The sequence below is a fragment of the Pezoporus wallicus genome, unplaced genomic scaffold (genome assembly GCF_028554395.1).
Source record: "Pezoporus wallicus isolate ANWC-B61680 ecotype Strahan unplaced genomic scaffold, APGP_CSIRO_Pwel_v1 contig_3181, whole genome shotgun sequence".
NCBI lineage: Eukaryota > Metazoa > Chordata > Aves > Psittaciformes > Psittacidae > Pezoporus > Pezoporus wallicus.
In genome coordinates, this window is record NW_026641700.1 from 5,254,947 (window position 1) to 5,272,943 (window position 17,997).

At 39.9% G+C, this 17,997-nt stretch overlaps 1 long non-coding RNA gene across 1 annotated transcript in view; it reads right to left on the minus strand.

Annotated features, from left to right (window-relative positions):
• Positions 1-200: 200 nt before the first annotated feature.
• Positions 201-17,997, minus strand: part of LOC130607659 (uncharacterized) — a 31,705-nt gene continuing 13,908 nt past the window's right edge. Inside the window, exons 3-5 of the long non-coding RNA XR_008974300.1 lie at positions 13,560-13,598; positions 5,702-5,918; positions 201-2,374 (exon numbers count right to left, since the gene is read on the minus strand). This is a non-coding gene — a long non-coding RNA (uncharacterized LOC130607659). The remainder of the gene's footprint in view (positions 2,375-5,701; positions 5,919-13,559; positions 13,599-17,997) is intronic.

Consider the following 17,997-nt stretch of genomic DNA (forward strand, 5'->3'; position numbering starts at 1 on the left):
TGATTTTTTTTTTCCCATCATTGAACTGATAAAGTAAGCTATAATGAGAACCTTCTAGATGATAGATGTCATTCTCCTGAGTGGTGCTATTAGCACTTGTCCAGTTTTAGGAATATATATTAAAGAAAAAAAAGACACACATATGGCTTGGTGTAATTACGTAGCCCTTCAGAGTAAAAGAACTATTTCAAAAAACACAGTTTCATAAAGCTATGTTTATCTCCTTTTAATTTCTATTACTTTTTCCAAGTCTGTCAACTTTACATAGAATTTTACATTTTGTCAGATGAAGTTGATAAGACTAATTTCACAGGAATAAAGGCCAACATTCATAAACTACAATAACAAGCCAACAACATGCCTGTGTCTGTGAATGGGAAGGGGGGTAAGAAAAAGGCCTTATTTTGGTAGGCAAACAAATTTCAGTTTGCGTTTCACAAGGGATTATCATCAGTCTTGAGCAAACTCAATGTCTGTGAACATCTTACATTATTCTTATGATCCACAGGTTTTGCAGAGCTAGCTTGACTTTGCAGACAGTTCTTTAATGCAATTTAAACCTTACTTAGCAGGTCAGAAAATAACACCCAGCTACACAACATGTCAGATATTTCTTTGGACCATGGGCAGGATGTATTACTAGTATTTCTTTCAGATCTTCTTTCCATGTTATCTAATCCATTCTTCACTCTATGTTCAGATTTGTTTTCCCATGCTGCTTTCTTCTCTTCTGCTTCCCCAATTTTATTATTAGTTATTATTCTATGTGATCATCTTCTGAAAAGAACAAGAAGCTAATAATATTTCATGATTAGAAATGGTCTTTGAATGGGCTTGTAATGAGGTAAAATGAATTCACCCATCTCTAGTCATCTTGTATACAATATTCTGCTAATAATGAGAAATACCTTGACAGAATCCCCTTAATTAAAACATTCAACAAACTGAGAGCCTGTGGTAGCTGATTTTATGGATTTACACAGTATATAACTTAAGCAGTGGCTGAGTCGAATTCTAGGGTAAGTTGCTGTGATTTATGCTTTCTTTAGCCCAAAAGTATTTTACACTGTCTTGTCTCTCTTTTAGTGCACTTAAACACCTTCAGACTTACCCAATTACCCAGAATAATTTTGATTCACAATCACTGACTAATGTGTGAGTTACATTTTTGTCCCTTTACATGAATTCTCCACCCTTAATCTATTTTACTATAAAAAGCTTCAGCAACATTAAGGTGTGATTCACAGGATGTGCTGTTGTTACACGAATGAACTCCTAGTGAATAGTCCAAATATTAAAGAATTGTTACTCTGTTGTAAGGAACTGATTACAATTTCTTTTCTTTGCAACCAATGGTGGGTTTTGCAGCTCTTTTCATGACACTTTTTTTAAAGTGAAGACATACAAAAAAATACTGACAGAAACTTACTTTCCCAGTGAAAGCTACTACAGCTCCTCTGTGGGCAAAGAGATTTTCATTTAATAGAAAAAAACTCCAAAAGAAAAAGAGACATTGTAAATAAACAAACCAAACCTACTATTTCACTGTAATACTAAATGGCCTTTAACAATAGGTGGTGTAAAATCAAGCCAGAAGCACAAGCCTGCCAAAACATATAGCAGCCACTGTTTGTAAAAGTGAAAGCTAGCACACTGAGAAAGGGAAAACACAGCTTTGATGTCAACCCTTCTGCAGACTTCTCTGTAGCTGTAACAGTTGCTCTTTCCATTTTCCAGAGAGATGTGATGAACAATGAGGAATGGGAGAGTGCCTGGAATAAGTGCTGCATCTCTTTGAAGCTGCAGGCAGTAGCTGGGCTAGGTTCAAATGAGTTCGTTGATGGTAATTCTTGAAATGACTTATTCTTGGTGGTGTACTTTGATTAACTCTTTGAAAAAAGTTACATTTAGATTTTATGAGGCAGGAACTGACAGTCATTCTGCAATAGCGTAGAAGTTTATAGTTTACTCAGCAAAAGCTTGCATGCTGGCGTATTTTAGAAATGTTGGTCACCACAGTACCTGAGAACCGATTCTTGCTGGATTCTCTTAGTTCTCTGGAACGGAAATGAATTGCATAGTTTCAGAGTTTGAATTTCACTTATTATTCGCTGTATTCGTAGAACCATGATCCGAGCAAGGTCTTCACTATGTAGTTAAGAGCGTTATGAACTCGCAACATATTGTCTGTCTCTAACGCAGCAAATTCACCTCATTTACTAAGCACTACCAACGTAAACCACACACCAATAAACTCAAAAGATAGGGTCTTTGTCTTGAGGAACTGACACAACTGATCAAAAGCCTTCAGATGCCAAGGGAAGACCCTTACTGGCCTCAATAGACTGTGGATCAAGCTGTAGTTTCAAACATGCTGGAATAAAAGAGGGTGATGAAGAACAGGGATGGTGATTAGTTCTGTAACCTTAATATAACACATTAAACTTTTATAGATACACAGTGTAAAATCATTAAAAGCACATTTCTACACATATGTTTCAAGGATCAAATTTCATTTATAGTTCCTGAAGAAATATAACCACTAGAAAAGACACACGGCATAATCTTAGTCTGCAAGGAATCAAAAAGCTGCTTATAATAGCATGTGTCAGAGAAGAGCTTGTTAGTTCCATGAGGAAGACAAGTGATGCACTCTTGGTAACAGCTCGGTCACAGTCTGGTCTTACCTTGACCAGACTGAAGCTATATCCTCACCTCTACCCATCTCCTGCATTACTTGGGTTGTACATGTTCTTGTTGATGTTAAACTTACATTCCCAGAGGCCTGCTGTATGCATTGAGGAGCATGTTTTGCATGTCTTTTCCATTATCTTTTGGGAATTTAGGAAGTGAATAAAATTCTTGCCATGATATGCCACATGCCCAGATCCCTGTTTTGCCAGTTGGTAGTAAATGTAGATCACTTAGCACAACATACTTCACCTGCCACAGAACATGAATCTGGCTGAGCCACTTTCATGGCACTGTGCTGGAAATGGTAGACAGTGTATCTATATATATCATGTGTGTATAGTATAGCAATAAGAACCAGAACAGATCTAGCTGGTTTTGTTGCTGTTGTGATGATGTTGCTAGCTTGTGAAAGTTAGCTTGGGAAAACTCTCTTTGAATAATTTCCATGGTGAACCACAACCACTAGGCTTGGAAAATGATTAGGTGGTACAGATCAGCATTTCTCAGCATTGCAGTGGCTAGTAATGATGTTGCAGTGTTTAATTACCAGCATTCATTTCCACTTACATGAGTGAGGAATCGGCCAAAATGGGGGTAACAGTAAATAAATATTCACAATTAAGTCTAATTGTTATTTGGTTTCAAATTAAAAGTGTGGCAGTGGTACAACACAAGGAAGCCTTTGGTTTTTCCAAAATCTATTTGTCAGGCTCTCTGATTTAAAGAGGCTGAAAAAAGTGTAGGCTCAGAAATACTTGCAGAAAGTTAAGCAAATGCTGGAACATTTGCATATTTGTGAGGAACTACTTAGTTGTCAAAATTAACTGATAGTCTGCCTTTTAAAAGTAATGAACTATGTGCATATTTACATGTTCTTTTCATGGAGAAACAGAAAGGCAGCATCATCTTCCTGTGAATCCCTACTAGCTGCAAGTAGTTTCAAGTGTCATCAGCACCTGGTAAAACTGAAGTTTCTCCAATGTTTTGCATCTTCATTTAAAGCCATCCTCCATGCTCTTATGTCTTCTACAGTGAATAAATCTTGTGCTGTTCCTTTGTGAGAAGTTCTTTCTCTATTGTGCTTCCCATAAGAATGACAGTAAAAGTACTTTATGTATCCAAAGTCACATATACAATTTATTAGAAAGAACCTACCAGGAAAAAAAAAAATAAAAAAAAAATCAGTGTAACAGCCAGCTGTTTGTACTCACTATGTGCAAAAGGAAAGGGACCTATAAGCAGATATTTTGACTGCTTCATAGGTTGCTTGTTCTATGATGCTCACCACTGTTGCCATATATGTTGTTGGTTAAGACATTCTTATGAGTTTTACTGTAAAATGTCTCCTCCAAATGTCTGTGAAGGGCAAATAGTGATTAAATCAGTACCCTTGAGAGGTGGAAACCCTGAGGCCACATCAAAATTAGTCTTGGTGACCAATACCTGATGACTTAGATTAAAATATGCTTTTCCGAGAACCACACTGCAAAGCAGCACTAAAGTGAAGGATTTTCGTTCATCCTTGTACTTATTGCTAAAAGTTATACAGAAAAAATGAGTTACAGTGTGATGAGCTGGCTATTTTGTGATTTGTTCCCAGTAATCACAGAAAAACTTTATCTGACCTTGTAGGTGTGAGGAGAGAGCTGTGAAAAAGCACGTATCACTTATGGTAGAGACTGCATCCTGCCTGCAAAAAGGTTAATGAAAGTAGTCGCTAACCTGCCTTCCGTGGTTAACCCAGCTGGTGGTCATTTTATGGGAAGGAACTCTTTTTTTGTAGAAGAATTTTGGTGAAAAATTATTAGGGAAGGATTAAGTTGTCATTAAATGATACAGAGGAGTTAGCAGTGAAGAAACTTTCTATTTCCTCCCCACTTTCCAACTCCCCACTTCACAGTTTGCCTCCCTCTGGTTGTGCCGACACAACTAGATCTTGGGATGTGCGATAAACCAGATCTCTGAAATGATCAAAGTAAAAATAACTCTTCTGACTATCTTACAACTGAAGTATTACCCTTGCAGAGCTCTTGAAGACTAATTTTAATGTTTATTTTATTTAAATTGAATAAGACAAAAATTATTGTCTTATCAGAAAAACCCTACTCTTAAGCATTATAAAGCAGTGCATCATGCCTTTTTCAGTTCATAGATTTTTTTTTATAGCCAGAAGGGACTAAACATTATGAAGATGATTTCAAGTTCATGGAGAATAAATGAATTGAATTTTGAGTGAGAAGGAAAAATTGACACCCTAAACTTACAACTATATTGGCAGGCTACCTAAAAATGTAAGACTGCTTATTTTAAAAAGAGAAAGAGAGTGAGAGCTAACCTTAATAACAAGAAAACATGCAAGATCAAGTGTAAGTTTCAGAAAGATAAATTTATCCCACTTACATATTACTGCTGCTTGCTAAAGCTGTCTCTACCTAGTTTAAATAGATTGTTGAAAAACCTGCTAAATAGTAGACATAAAATAGTGTGCATTTCATACAAGCTGAGAACAAGAGAATAAGCAGATTACCTAATAATCAATGTCTGTCCAAATGCTTGGCAGGGATAACTTTAAAAACCAGTGCTCAACGTTATGAAAAAGAGAAGAGATGGAAGGATTATGAAACAGCTCTTTCAATAAAATGGCAGTGGCATTTAGTTCCTAAATTATTTGTATAACATGCACTGTATTTTAATTCTGTTACTTTCACAAAATGCATATTATGCTATTTATGCTAAAACACTTTCTTAAAGAGTTGCCTGTTAAAGACAAGGCAATCAGATGTTAGCAGAAAAATATCATTAAAAGTTTGCCCTTACCAGTGCCCTGATAGGAAGTGTAGCCTCAGAGGGGCTTAACCTGAGCATCACGACTTTCTGCTTTGTCTCTAGCATACTTTCCTGGATTAGAGCACAGTTACAAAACATTATTCAAAGAAATTTCATTTTGATTCCTGCAGCTGAGAAAGCTTCAGCATCATTTTCTCATCTGCTTCTCCATTTCACTTACTTGAACAACCTTCTCTCCTCTGCTCCAGTTGAAACAACCTTTCACCAGCACCGTTCCAACCATCTTTTGCTTTCGCATTCATTGTAATCAGATGGTGTGATGTATTATTGGCCTGTTTATGGTTTAGAGCCTCTCTTCCCACGCAGTAGGTAGCTGAGGCTTCTTTGGCTATAGAAAATTAGCAATGAGAGAAGCTCCACCATTTTCTAGAAAGATCCTAGAAGAAGAGGAAAAGATGTTTGATATCTTTCAAGACAGAAAATAAACCCAGATTTATTGAACCCTTCTAGACTGCAGGAAATTTCATAAGCCTACCAGAGCTTACAGTAACAGAGGAGCATAGAAGAGCTTATCTACAATACAATATGGTAACTAAAATACTTCACTGTTTAAGATTCTGACAGTTCAGACTTTTCTGGAAGAGAAATATAACTTTTGAAAATGTTAGTGCCATTTGAAAAACATTTATTGCTGAGCTCTAATAATAAATTTTTCTTTAGTGTCACTTTACTCTTTGCATACTCATTAGAGTCTTGTTTTCAGCCATAGCTTCTGAGACCTAATCTAACATGAAAAAAAACAATATTTAAATTAAACAAAATCAAACTGAGATTAGAGCATTTGTGTCTTCTGCAAACTCAAGGCCTTGGTGTCAGGTAGTATATTTCTCCTTCTGATGTGAATATGCACTTGTTTTACTAAGCTCTATGTGGCAGGTACCTTGGCAGTATTTCTTTCCCACATCCATACTTACTGAGAATCTTTACAAAATGCTAATATAATCTGAAACATTAGAAAGGAAAAATAAAATAAAGAGGAAATTTACAAAGGGTTAATTTTCATTGCAATGGACTTTATTTTTTAAAAAATGTTGACTTTTAACACTTGCTATTTTAACAACAATATTCCAGGCCTTTTGTGGTCATTGTTACAGTTTGGAGAAAGACGAGGACAGTGAAAGACTGGATGAAAAAGATTTACAACACCTTTTCCTCTGTTAGTTACATCCATGTAATTATAGCAAAGCACTGAGTGGGTACTACTTTGCCATGCACCCGAAGCATCTTTTGCTTGATGTTGCACTGATAGTTTAGTAACACAGCCCCTACTGTGACTGACAGTTGGCTTTGGACTAAATCACATAAAATTGAATAGGAGATGGTGGCTATTGGTTTATTCAGCCAAAGGCTGTTTGGCAGAGCATAGTAACCTTCATGAAGCTGTGCATTATTGCACAACTCCATGCAATAGTGCTGTCTGCAACACACTTTTACCCTTAGCTTGGCTACTAAGGGTAAACAAAGGCAATAGTGTAGAAAAGCAGAGAATCACTGAAAAAGTTTTCTGTAGCTGCAAGAAAGATTAGAGAGATGCCAAACACATTGGTATGGAAGATGACCGGACAGAACCAGTAATTAAAATGATTCAGTCTTCTTAGAAAAGTTGTTCCTGGGCTAAAAGCTCAAACCTCAGCTCACTCAAAAGAAAATTATTGTAGAGAATCACTTCTATATTTAACGCATTGGGAAGGCAAAATGACTACATTAATACTGTTACTTCAATACTTTTATCTGGTTTATTTATTATTTTCCAAGAGCCAGCTCATTGCCATCCCAATCTGTAAACTACTTAAATGGAAAGCATTTAAGTCTGTTGATTGGAAAAGAAGCAAATACCATATTTGTATTGAAGAAGCCTGAAAAATCTGAAGATGATCCAAGAAATTGCATTAATGTAAGCTTCAGCTCAGAATCACAGATGAGGCTAGTAGTCAGCCACCAGGGAGAGATAACAAAATAAAACAGAAGAGTGAGAAGAGATTGGATGGAACCATAAGTCCTGCACCTCGCCTTTGCCAGCAGAGCCCAGCATTGATGGGTGCTCCTGCATGAACTTTCCAAACCAAGTTTGTGCTCTTCCCAAGGGTGCTAGGACTGCAAGATTAGGGTTCCCTGCTGATCTGCTCAGACCCTGGGGAGACAGGAGATTGTCGTACCACCTCTACAAGCATGCTTCACTCCAGCCATCTAGACAAGTCTCAATTCCAGGTAATTAAAAGTAGGAGCCCAACTTTGTTCAGAATTAAGCATCAAGTGCTTGGAATAATTTAGGGTAGCCAAAAAATCAGCCCAAGCTTGATAGGTGCAACACGGGCATTACAGGAGAGCTGCAGCTGCAGGCCAGGGAGGTGACAGGAGGGTATCTCAAATGGCAACTGACTCCCATGTTTAGGCAACTGATCTGAGAGCCTAATTTCTCTGTATAGCCCACAGAAAGATGTAGGCCCCTGCATCAGTTAGTTCAAGGCACTGAAATTAGACAATGTGATTACAGCCCATAGGAAACACTTAGAGAGGCAGGCAGCCTTGCCCTTTTGCAAATAACACATCCTCTCCTCAAGTGTCAGTGACCTGTCACCTCTACTATGAAGATTAAGATGGGATTGAGTCTACTGCTGAGGAATAGTGTTGTCCTTTTCCCTCTGCTATCACCTGTTCTTCTCCAGGAGGGAACTTGATTGAAGTAAGGCAGTGACAAAACTTTGGCTAATGCTGAATCCTGTAGTGTAGTGTAGTGTAGCTTCACACTGTCTTAATCCAGACTGGTGCCTCTCATCTTTCCTGTCTGGCCTCTCTCTCACTACCTAAACAATTCACACAGGGTGGAGAAGAGATTTGTACAGAGAGGTGGGGAAAATCCCACCCCTGAAAAAATGCTAGGGTGATGAAAACGGGGCATCCGTTTTACATGGCCTCTGGCAGGTTCAAATGTCCAATTCAAATGAAGCAAAATCAGGGCTGGCAGCATGAGTCTGTCTTCCATGTAAGTGTTCTTATAACCTCTAGGTTACTGCTTCTCCAGAGCTGCCTTAGAACACTTGTTTCATCCTGATACAAAGAGGGAAATTTCTGACTTTTTGGCAAGATAGTAAAACCACCCAGATACAGTCTCAAGGCATGCACCCTGTCTTCATGGGAGGTGAGCAATCATGCTCCACACTATTCCCTCAGGTACTGGCCCAGCTCCACAGGCTGATAAAGAGGGATAATAGGTCTATGGCCCCACCTCCTTCCTTTGCCTTTTTGACATCCTGCTCCCCGAAACTGAGTGACAACAAAGGTTAGTGCCGTAGCTCTTGGGCTGCCTAGGACACCCACAGGCAGCCTGTCAGGTCCCGCATGGAAGCCAGGGCTCGGCTGGGAGCAGATCCTCCACAGCATAAACAGCTTTGGAGACTCAAAAGCACTCACTTTCACTTCCAGCCACCGGCAGCATCACCCTGGGTTACCTGAATTACTTCGGGGTCCAAAGCTTCCTTCTTACTGTGCCATCCTTCTCTTGTATGACATATTCCCTATGGGTACCGGCCAGACCTCACCTGTTGGAGGGGTAGGAAGGAGGGGAAAATTAAACAGACATTAAGAAGGCTCACACAAAGCAGAAAGATGATGACTGCTTTAGCCAGTGCTGGCAATTGCTGCACAAACTTCCCCACACAGCACTGCCAATGGAGCTCGCTCCTGACTGCGACACACCTGCTTGCTGAGAGCTCTGCTTCTCCGTGCCAGGGCTGCCCACTGCACCGACTGCCTGCGACTGTGCTGCGCCAGGCTCCGAAACAATGCATGAGGCAGAGGGGAATTGAACAACCCCATTCACTCCACTTCTACATGCAAAGAACCAAATTTAGACCTATAGCTCTCAGTCCTGGTGTAGTAACCCATCTTTCATGTCCTTATCGCATATACACGTGCTATACACCAAAGCAGGAAGTCACACTTTCCTATCTGTAGAATCCTCTACGTGATTTGCAGAACATCAGTGAATTAGGAGAATTCATTGCTGAAAAATGATTTTCAGTGCATGTTTTATTAATCAACACATGCCAAATCGTGTCAGCAGGGGAAAAAAATAAAAATACTGAAAGAAACCCAAACAAAAATAATAGAACAATTATCACTTGAAGATTTTGATTGTATATAAATTATAACTCTATTCAGCTCCATGAAAATTTATGTTTTCATTTATGAAACCATTCTTGTTATTAACTTTCAGTCTTGTTTACTGGGGGAAGTAGGAATACACCAAACAGGCAAATCATTTTAAACCATGTCTCGAAAACTTAGGGTTATGGCACACAGGACATGTTTATTACCACTGTTTTAGAGCATATGATAAGTTTACAATGGGGCCTTATTTCAAAACAGAGGGGTTGGTTAGGACAAGTCAACTTACCATGTCTGCAGTTCCTAATGTGAAAGTGTCAATGGGCTCAGTATATTCATAACGTGTTTATTCTCATTACAGTTTTCAATTTGTCAGTGTTTTACTGGCATGCAACCACACAGCATAGACTGCTATTGCTGGTTAACCTTGTTATTGCAGACAAATTACAAGTCCTGACAAGAGTTTGATAACTGTGCCTACTTATTTTAAGCCATATATGAGGAAAGGGTAGGAGGTTCAAAGTAAGTTATGCTTTCCTGTGTGAGTCCCCATATGATCACTCAAAGTTACTGTAAATATAAAAGCAGAATTGCCTGATTGCTATTTTGTCACTATGACACTAGACAAGAAGGTAACCAAACACCAGAATCAAACATAAGACTAAAGGTACAAAAGTGTAAAACCCTGAACCCTCAATCCTCTAAAGCAAATGTATGGATTTAGTCACCTGTACAGGTGATTGCAGGATGGAGGACTCATTCACTTGCATATAATCTTTCCTGGAATCTGTGTCCCAGAAGAAACAGTGACCGAACAGGTAAAGAGTGGAAAAAAATATTCTTTTCTCCTCCTCCTCCTCTTCCTCCTGACAAGTTTACTGCCTATTCGTCTGCCTTAGCCCCTTGTTCCATCCTGTTGTAGACTTTGATTATGAAATTGCTAGGTGAGAATAAATTTTTTCCTATTAATTTAAAAAGAACAAAACAGCTAGCAAAATAACATCATTCAGCCCTAATCTTCAACTTAGTCCACATATCACTGCTAGAATGTAAATATAATCTTACTATTTGACCAAATACTCCACAGCAGCTAAATAATAAATATACAATATAGAGAAAAAGAAATTAGAAGTTTAGGCAGTTCCTGGATGCAATTTCACAGACTATGGTAAATCAGATTACTCTTTTACAGCTTCCCAAAAAGAGACACCTAAATAAAATCATTTTGATATTCAGAGACATTGGCCATGTGCTATTCTTCAGAAGTGAGGATCGTGGATGTGCAGCCCTACAGTTAAGAGATTCATTTCCTGTTTACATTTTGTCACCTAAATTAGTAAATTAGAAAGCCACCAAAGACTTCCCCCCCCAAAAAAATTAAAGAAATAAAATAATTAGAAAAGGAAAAGTCATTGATCTTTAACAAGCATCTGCCAGTGGCCATTTGCACATCGATTCTGATTGTTGTCCTGCTGTGAAGTTGTGCTACCCTGTGTACACCTTTGGTTTGAGCGGAACTTGCCTATCATTAACGTCCATTAGAGTTCATTAGTGTCCTACAACATAGCAGCTGACATATGGGAGGCAGAGCAGAGAGAGGTAAGATTCTGTTCCCAAACAGCATCTGACACAGGTTGGAAATCCTGTTTCTTCAGTCTAGGAGCACGCTGCCCTGGAAAAGACAGTATCTCACACATTGCTTTATATCAATGAAGATCCATTTTACCAGAAAGCAAAAAAACCCCAGCAGCTCAACTCAGCTGAAGAGCTGCTGTAAAATTAAGAAAATGCTTTTCTCATTCATCTTTTAATGTTCCCTCAAATTAGATGGAGAAGAAAGATAGTTACTGGCTTCACCCTCACCTTCTCCACCCTATAATTTAACCACAGAAAAGACTGATTTATAACAACAGTAACTTCTGTACTATCAGACATCTACAAGTTTTTCAGTCTGCAATTTTACCTCACATGAATAGATACTGCAGACTTAACATGCTTCAAAAAGTTAGAACCATTTTAATGAACTACTTCTAATGTGACTATACTTCTGAGAACACAGCTCTTTCAAATGCGTTTTCAAGTGAAATAACTCTTCTGAGATTTATTAGAACACATATATTTTTTCCTGAAAACATAAGGAAATTATGCTTTAATTATTCTTAAGTATTTGAAAGCTGGTTATTTTCTTCTTTGAAATCTTCGACCCAAGCTTGGTTTAAAAAAGTAAAAAAAGTAAAACTTAAATGCAAAACTATCCATTTGTGCCTTTTTTTTTGCAGTCATGTATGTCCTGCAGTAGGATACTACACCTCGGAGTAGAAATACCTCACATCATTTCACAAAACTTCAAGATGGAGCACCTATTCTTCTGATAAAATGTTTGCTTAGAAAAACCTCCTCTTTAAAGTGCAAGCTCCCTGGTGCTCCCTGGTGCCAATTTTGCCACCTTGGTAAATATTTACAGATGAGTCACTATCCTCTGAACAAAAGCTTCAGACTGAGAGCCTGACTGAAGCATTGATAGTAACACATAGAATCACAGAATGGCTTGGGTTGGGAGGGACCTTAAAGATCACCCCGTTCCAACCCCTGCTATGGCAGGGGCACCTTCCACTAGATCAGGTTGCTCTAAGCCCCGTCCAACCTGGCCTTGAGCACTGCCAAGGATGGGGCAGCCACAGCTTCTCTGGGCAAACTGTGCCAGTGTCTCATCACCCTCACAAGAAAGAATTTCTTCCTATTATCTCATCTAAATCTCCTTCTGTCCATTTATAGTCATTCCCACTTGTTCTGTCATTACAGGCCCTTGTCAAAAGGCCCTCTCCAGCTTTCTTGTAGCCCCATTTTAGGCACTGGAAGCTGCTCTAAGATCTATTCATGTTTCACTTGCTGACCTTGTACCTGCTACTTTTACGTGAAAATCAAATGCTTTTCACTATTCGATTCAATTTCTGTCCTATATTTCAAACCACGTCTAAACTCAGTAGAGGCTCATGCTGCTGTGTAAACAGAACTTTTCTTTATGAATCATACAGAGATGTCAGCACTATGGGTCCTGGGTAAAATTCACACACTTGATCAACCTGAATCTTAAGGGAGTTTTTGTTGAGTCTGTGAGAGAAAGCAGCACATTTAAATAGATTCTGTCCATATAAAATGCACACAAAAGACATGTTTTTATACTCTGATACACCTCAGAATCGGGAGGTGAAACATCAAGTGTAATAAGGAATAAAGGGGGTCATGGACATTTCACCAAAACAAATATACTTTATTGTACACAAGATGGCATGCCAGGGTCAATGCCATTTTTAGTTCCATCTCTGACAATCCATAGGGACTGTAGTGTCTCCATACAGCTATGTTACATAAGTGGCCTGTGCAGCTGTCATTGGTCCCTTAGATTTACATTCCAACACATTGTTTTGGTAAAACATTGGAGTTTAATGAAGGTTGGTTGGAGCGGGTTTCTAAGTGAATTGACAAGGAGAACTTAAGAACTGACATGAATAGTGTGAGGCCCACCATCATGAGATTCCAAGCCACCTATTTCACTCCAGTCATTCCCCACTTTGAAAATGCAGGCTAAATTTTCATCACCTGTCTCATCTCAATATCAAAACAATATTCAGACCAACAAGGTATCCTCATGTTGCGCTTCAGGAGGCCAAGATCATTCCATATACACCAAGCTCAATCCCTTTGATTCAACTGGAGAGCCGGAGATGTCAAACTGATTGCTTTGCACATCTCTGCAAATGAATGTTGGGGACATAAATCCCAACAGAAGTTGCATTCATAAAATGACCCCCCTCCAGAAATGCAGGAAATATGCTGGATGGAAAAGACCTTTCTCTCAGTCATGCAAGGTACAACTATAACAAGTATTGTCTTGCAGATCTGTGCACTACCTGGACTTTTCAGGTGTCAGAATGATTTACTTCCCTTACCTATAGCAGAACAAAAAGCAACAAGCTTTAAAACAAAGAAAAGCATTTATTCTTTTCTTTTTTTCCCAGGTTTTAGAGTTTGGAAGACGTGGCAGAGAAACCCTAAAGTTAAGGGAAAACAAGACAAGAGAAATCATGGCCAAATAGTTAACTTTCTTACTATTACAGTTACAATGGTTGATGGACCAAAGGCAGGCTCCGCATAATACGGTGAGGTATGTAGGACATGACAAAGAGAGTTTGAGTGGACAGTAATACAAGTGTTAGGGAGTAGAAAGATAAGTTGTACCCCCATGAGTATGCAACCTGCTGACATGGTTTCAAACAGCACTACTCTTAACTTGAAACGTGTTAAAACATGGTAATTAGCCTGGATTGTAGCATAGCTCATTTTCTTAGTGTTAACAACAGGATTGCAGGAAGAAAAGGTACAAAAAAACATGAAGTGCAAGCCAATATGAGAATACCTCCACAGTTTGTGGACAGACTGCCCCACTTATTGCAAAGGCATCCACAGTGACATACTCTCATGGTGTTCGGAAGGGTAACAAGATTACCCTTAGCAATATCACAGTTAAGAAAGTGTGCAAGAACAGGCTGATTATCAGAATCAGCACAACTATTTTGCTGACTGAAAATAGTTGAAAGCAACACAAACCAGTATCTGGTGCCAAAAAAAGACAGGAATAATATCACTCCAGCATGGGATTCATCAGCCAACTCTCAAATTTAAGCCCAAACATTACTGACAATCCTTTTAAAACAAAAGTTCAGTAACATGTTTTTGAAAAATCTGAATGCTTCTGCAATTACTGTTTGCATCCAGATCACAAAGAAGTATCAGAACGTGAAGGGAAAGGTCTGGCAGTCCTGCTGAGCAAGATGAAAACACAACAAGAGCTAGAAGACTCACAAAAACAAACAACCCCTCCCAACCCTGTTTTTTGGGGGGGCTGGGTGGGGTTTTTCCACATTTTCCTAGACAAGAAAATAGGAAGAGTGTTCACATATTGAGGAAATTAACCCTAGAGGTTTTGAGAGCTTCTTCTCAATAATTAGAATATTGTTTATTCCTACTTGCTGGGGGTGTCCTCTCAAACTGGCTGAAATCAAAGGCATATTAGGGCAAACTTCCCTTCTGTTTTCTGGAGCAGCTGTTAGAGCTTGTGGTGGTAGGAGACAAGCCACCCCTTTTTGGTACCTGCACCCACTGTGTGGCTGCAGGGGGGAGCAAGGGCGCCAGGAGGTGCCTTCACCATCCTGTTAGAGGGACCATGGGGATCCACATCCTGACTGTGTGTGTTGCTGAGCCTTGGGCTATGTGGGGTGCACAGGCAGCACCTCCTCACTGTTGTCTGCAGAGAGGAGAGACGAGGGATTGTGCCTGTGAGGTTCCCAGGGCGAGATCTGAGAGAGGAGCCTGGTCTGGGGCTCTGGAGGCAGACAGAAGCACAGGTGTCCACAGCCGGAGTGCCGGAGGGAGGGTCACCTCGCCAGCGTGGGCCCAGATGGCACCGCACATGGCTCTACCCTTGCCGAAGCCGTGCCCACTGAGGCAGCACCTAAGGTCACAGCAAGGCTTGGCAGAGACCTTATAGAGCTTCCTATCCCCTTGCAGTTGCTGGGATTTGAAAGGCTGGTGGGTTTGCAAACGATAAGCTGCTCTCCCCCAGTCTGGGGAGAGCTACCTGGTGACTTTCCAAAGACAGTGCCCACCAGCCTTTGCCCTGGGGTGGGCGACCTACCTGATCCAGGCATAAAAGGAAAAAGCAAAACAAGACACAGTGGTGCTGCTCTACCTATCCCAAGAATTACAGGCGCAGGGTTGGTTGTTCCTTGCCTGGTAGGGCACCACAGCAGTGTCTGGCAGCCAAGAAACATCGAACCTGGGCTTGGAGGTGGCAGCTCTCACCAGCCAGGTGCTGCGCACCCAGCATGGAGTTAACACTGGTGCTTGTGAAGGGGCCTTGGGCAGTAAATATGGCAGCTGGTTGGCCTGTTTAGATGCTCCCAACAGAACTAGCACTTTCTGCATCATGCTTGAACATCGTGTTTCTCATCCCCACCTTCTCCATCCACACAAATGGCCACATACTGCAACATGTGTGCATACTGCTGGCACCCATGGGTGGGACCAAGTGTCAGAAGGGCTTTGGCAGGGATACTACAGGGACTGTGGGAGTGGCAATAAATCCAATGGCATGTCACATAGTATGACCCAGGAATGAGATTGGGAAACTCCAGGGATATCATAAGGGTACCTCTCTCACCAGGATATGACAGGAGTCAGAAATTATGACCCTGTCTGGATCACCCATAGTTAAGGAAGCTTTGAGAGTGACATAGAGTGGCAGGATAGTCAAACTCCTGCCCAGCACCACAAAATCCAGGAGTCTTTTGACTTAATTCTTGTGTTTTCTTTTTACAAGTTTGAAGAGCAGGAAAGCATGACCTAAATATAATAAATACAGTTATTTCACTCTGCCTGAAGAAAGAGAGAGGGTGGACTGCAGTATGCATCTCAGTAAAGTATTAATATAATAGGAGGTTTACCAGCTCAGCTAATAAAAGCATTCTTCATTCTTGCCCTTGAATTTAATTTGTTGTTGAGACACACTCCAAAGGTTGAGCATTTCAGCTCGTTTAAGGAGTTATGACTCAGCACCGTACTGGGGTTCCCATATTCCGAAAGACTGAACATCCCTGTTAATCACGGCTTCCCAGCAGATCCAGAGAAGGAATACCATAAAATTGCTTAGTAAACAGTGCATCTGCATTGAATACAGACAAAAGCTCAATCTGAAATATTTGGAAGTAACTTTTAAATAAAAAGGCATTAATTTTTACTACACATTTCTACAAAGCTATTTCTGCTGCTATTATGGTGTACCTTCCTGGGGTAAACGTGTGGTTTACAGCATCTACATTATGATGTATAACTTGTAGCACTCACACTTTATGCTGTAACACATGTGCAGACACTTTTTTTTTTCCTCCACGATCTTCTTTTGGATGTGATTTCTTAAGGCTTGTCTACGCGGGGGAAGTTCAGCAGCACAGCAATTCTGGGCTAACTACTCCATGATAGCTCCCTGTGGACACTTCATTGCAATAAAAAAAAAGACTTTATTTGGGAATAATTACTCTGCATTGTGAGTGGAATAATTATTCTAGAATAAAAACCAGCCTAATTCCAAGATAAAGTGTATGCACCTATGCAGGAGGTTTTGTCTGTTTGGTTGGGGTTTTCACCCCAGAATATGAATACTGTACGAGAACAGCTGGAACTGTTTTTCCCTGGAATAGCTATGTTAGGCCATTTTTCCTTATAGGTAAAGTTATTGTATCAAGTTAAATGAAATGTCTTTCAGCTGGATTCTTGTTAGTTTGAACTGCAGATTTTCTCAGTCCAAAATATTTGTGTTGGCAGCCAGTAGCAGGCTGATGGGCCTTTCCTTGACATGTTTATTTCCATTCCTTGGTAAGAGGAGATTCTTCCTCCTCAGGATATTTTTCAAATATGAAATTTCTAGCCGGAAGCTGAAGTGTTATAGATTTTATCCTGTGGGATCATGATGGAAAGTATCTTCTTTTTTTGAACATCTCTAGCAAAAGAGAGCAATTTTCTTTACCCCATAATTCCAGAAGAGTCAAATTGTGACTGGCAAATTCTTATCTAATAGTGTTTTGTCTCCCTTTCTCCCTAAATGCAGCTGGCTAGTTATTTTAAGCACTTAGGTAATAGACAAAGATCAGAAAAGGCCATGATGGTTTGCCTGTTTAAGCAAAGCTGAAATAGCTTTCCACCTGGCCAAGATGCAGGCCAACCACAGGCATCTCTCTGGTCCTTTATCACTGATCTTTCTCCAAGTTCACTCAACCATCCCTTACCTCCTGTATTTATGACCTCTCCTGCCTTTGTATTTTAACTGACTCTGCTCTCAGGCTGTGGGTGGAGTGAAATGTGTAAAACCACCTGCCCATGATGCTGTGTTTCCACTCACCTTCAGGAAAAAAAGGGTTTATTCAGTAATTAAAAACTCTTTTTTTGCCTTTAGATGTGTCTAAGCATTTCTAGCAGAAACATAAGTCACGCAAACAAATCCATTCCTCATTCAGCTTGCTGGCCTGCCTTTCCCTTTTCAAGACATGTAATTCTGTTTGAAGATAGTCTACAGGGTCCTTAGTCCTGTCATACTATGGCCTTTCATTTCCCTCCTTGCCCTTTAGTATTTTTAAGGATATCTGGCAGCCAAGGCTGTTTCAGATACAGAATGTGTTCATGATACTAACAGCATTTAATGCACAGTGCAGTGATGATATTTAAAGCATCATAAGAACCATAAGGAGTTAAATACAACTGCTTCAATATGAATCAGCTTTATGTGCAGATAAATTG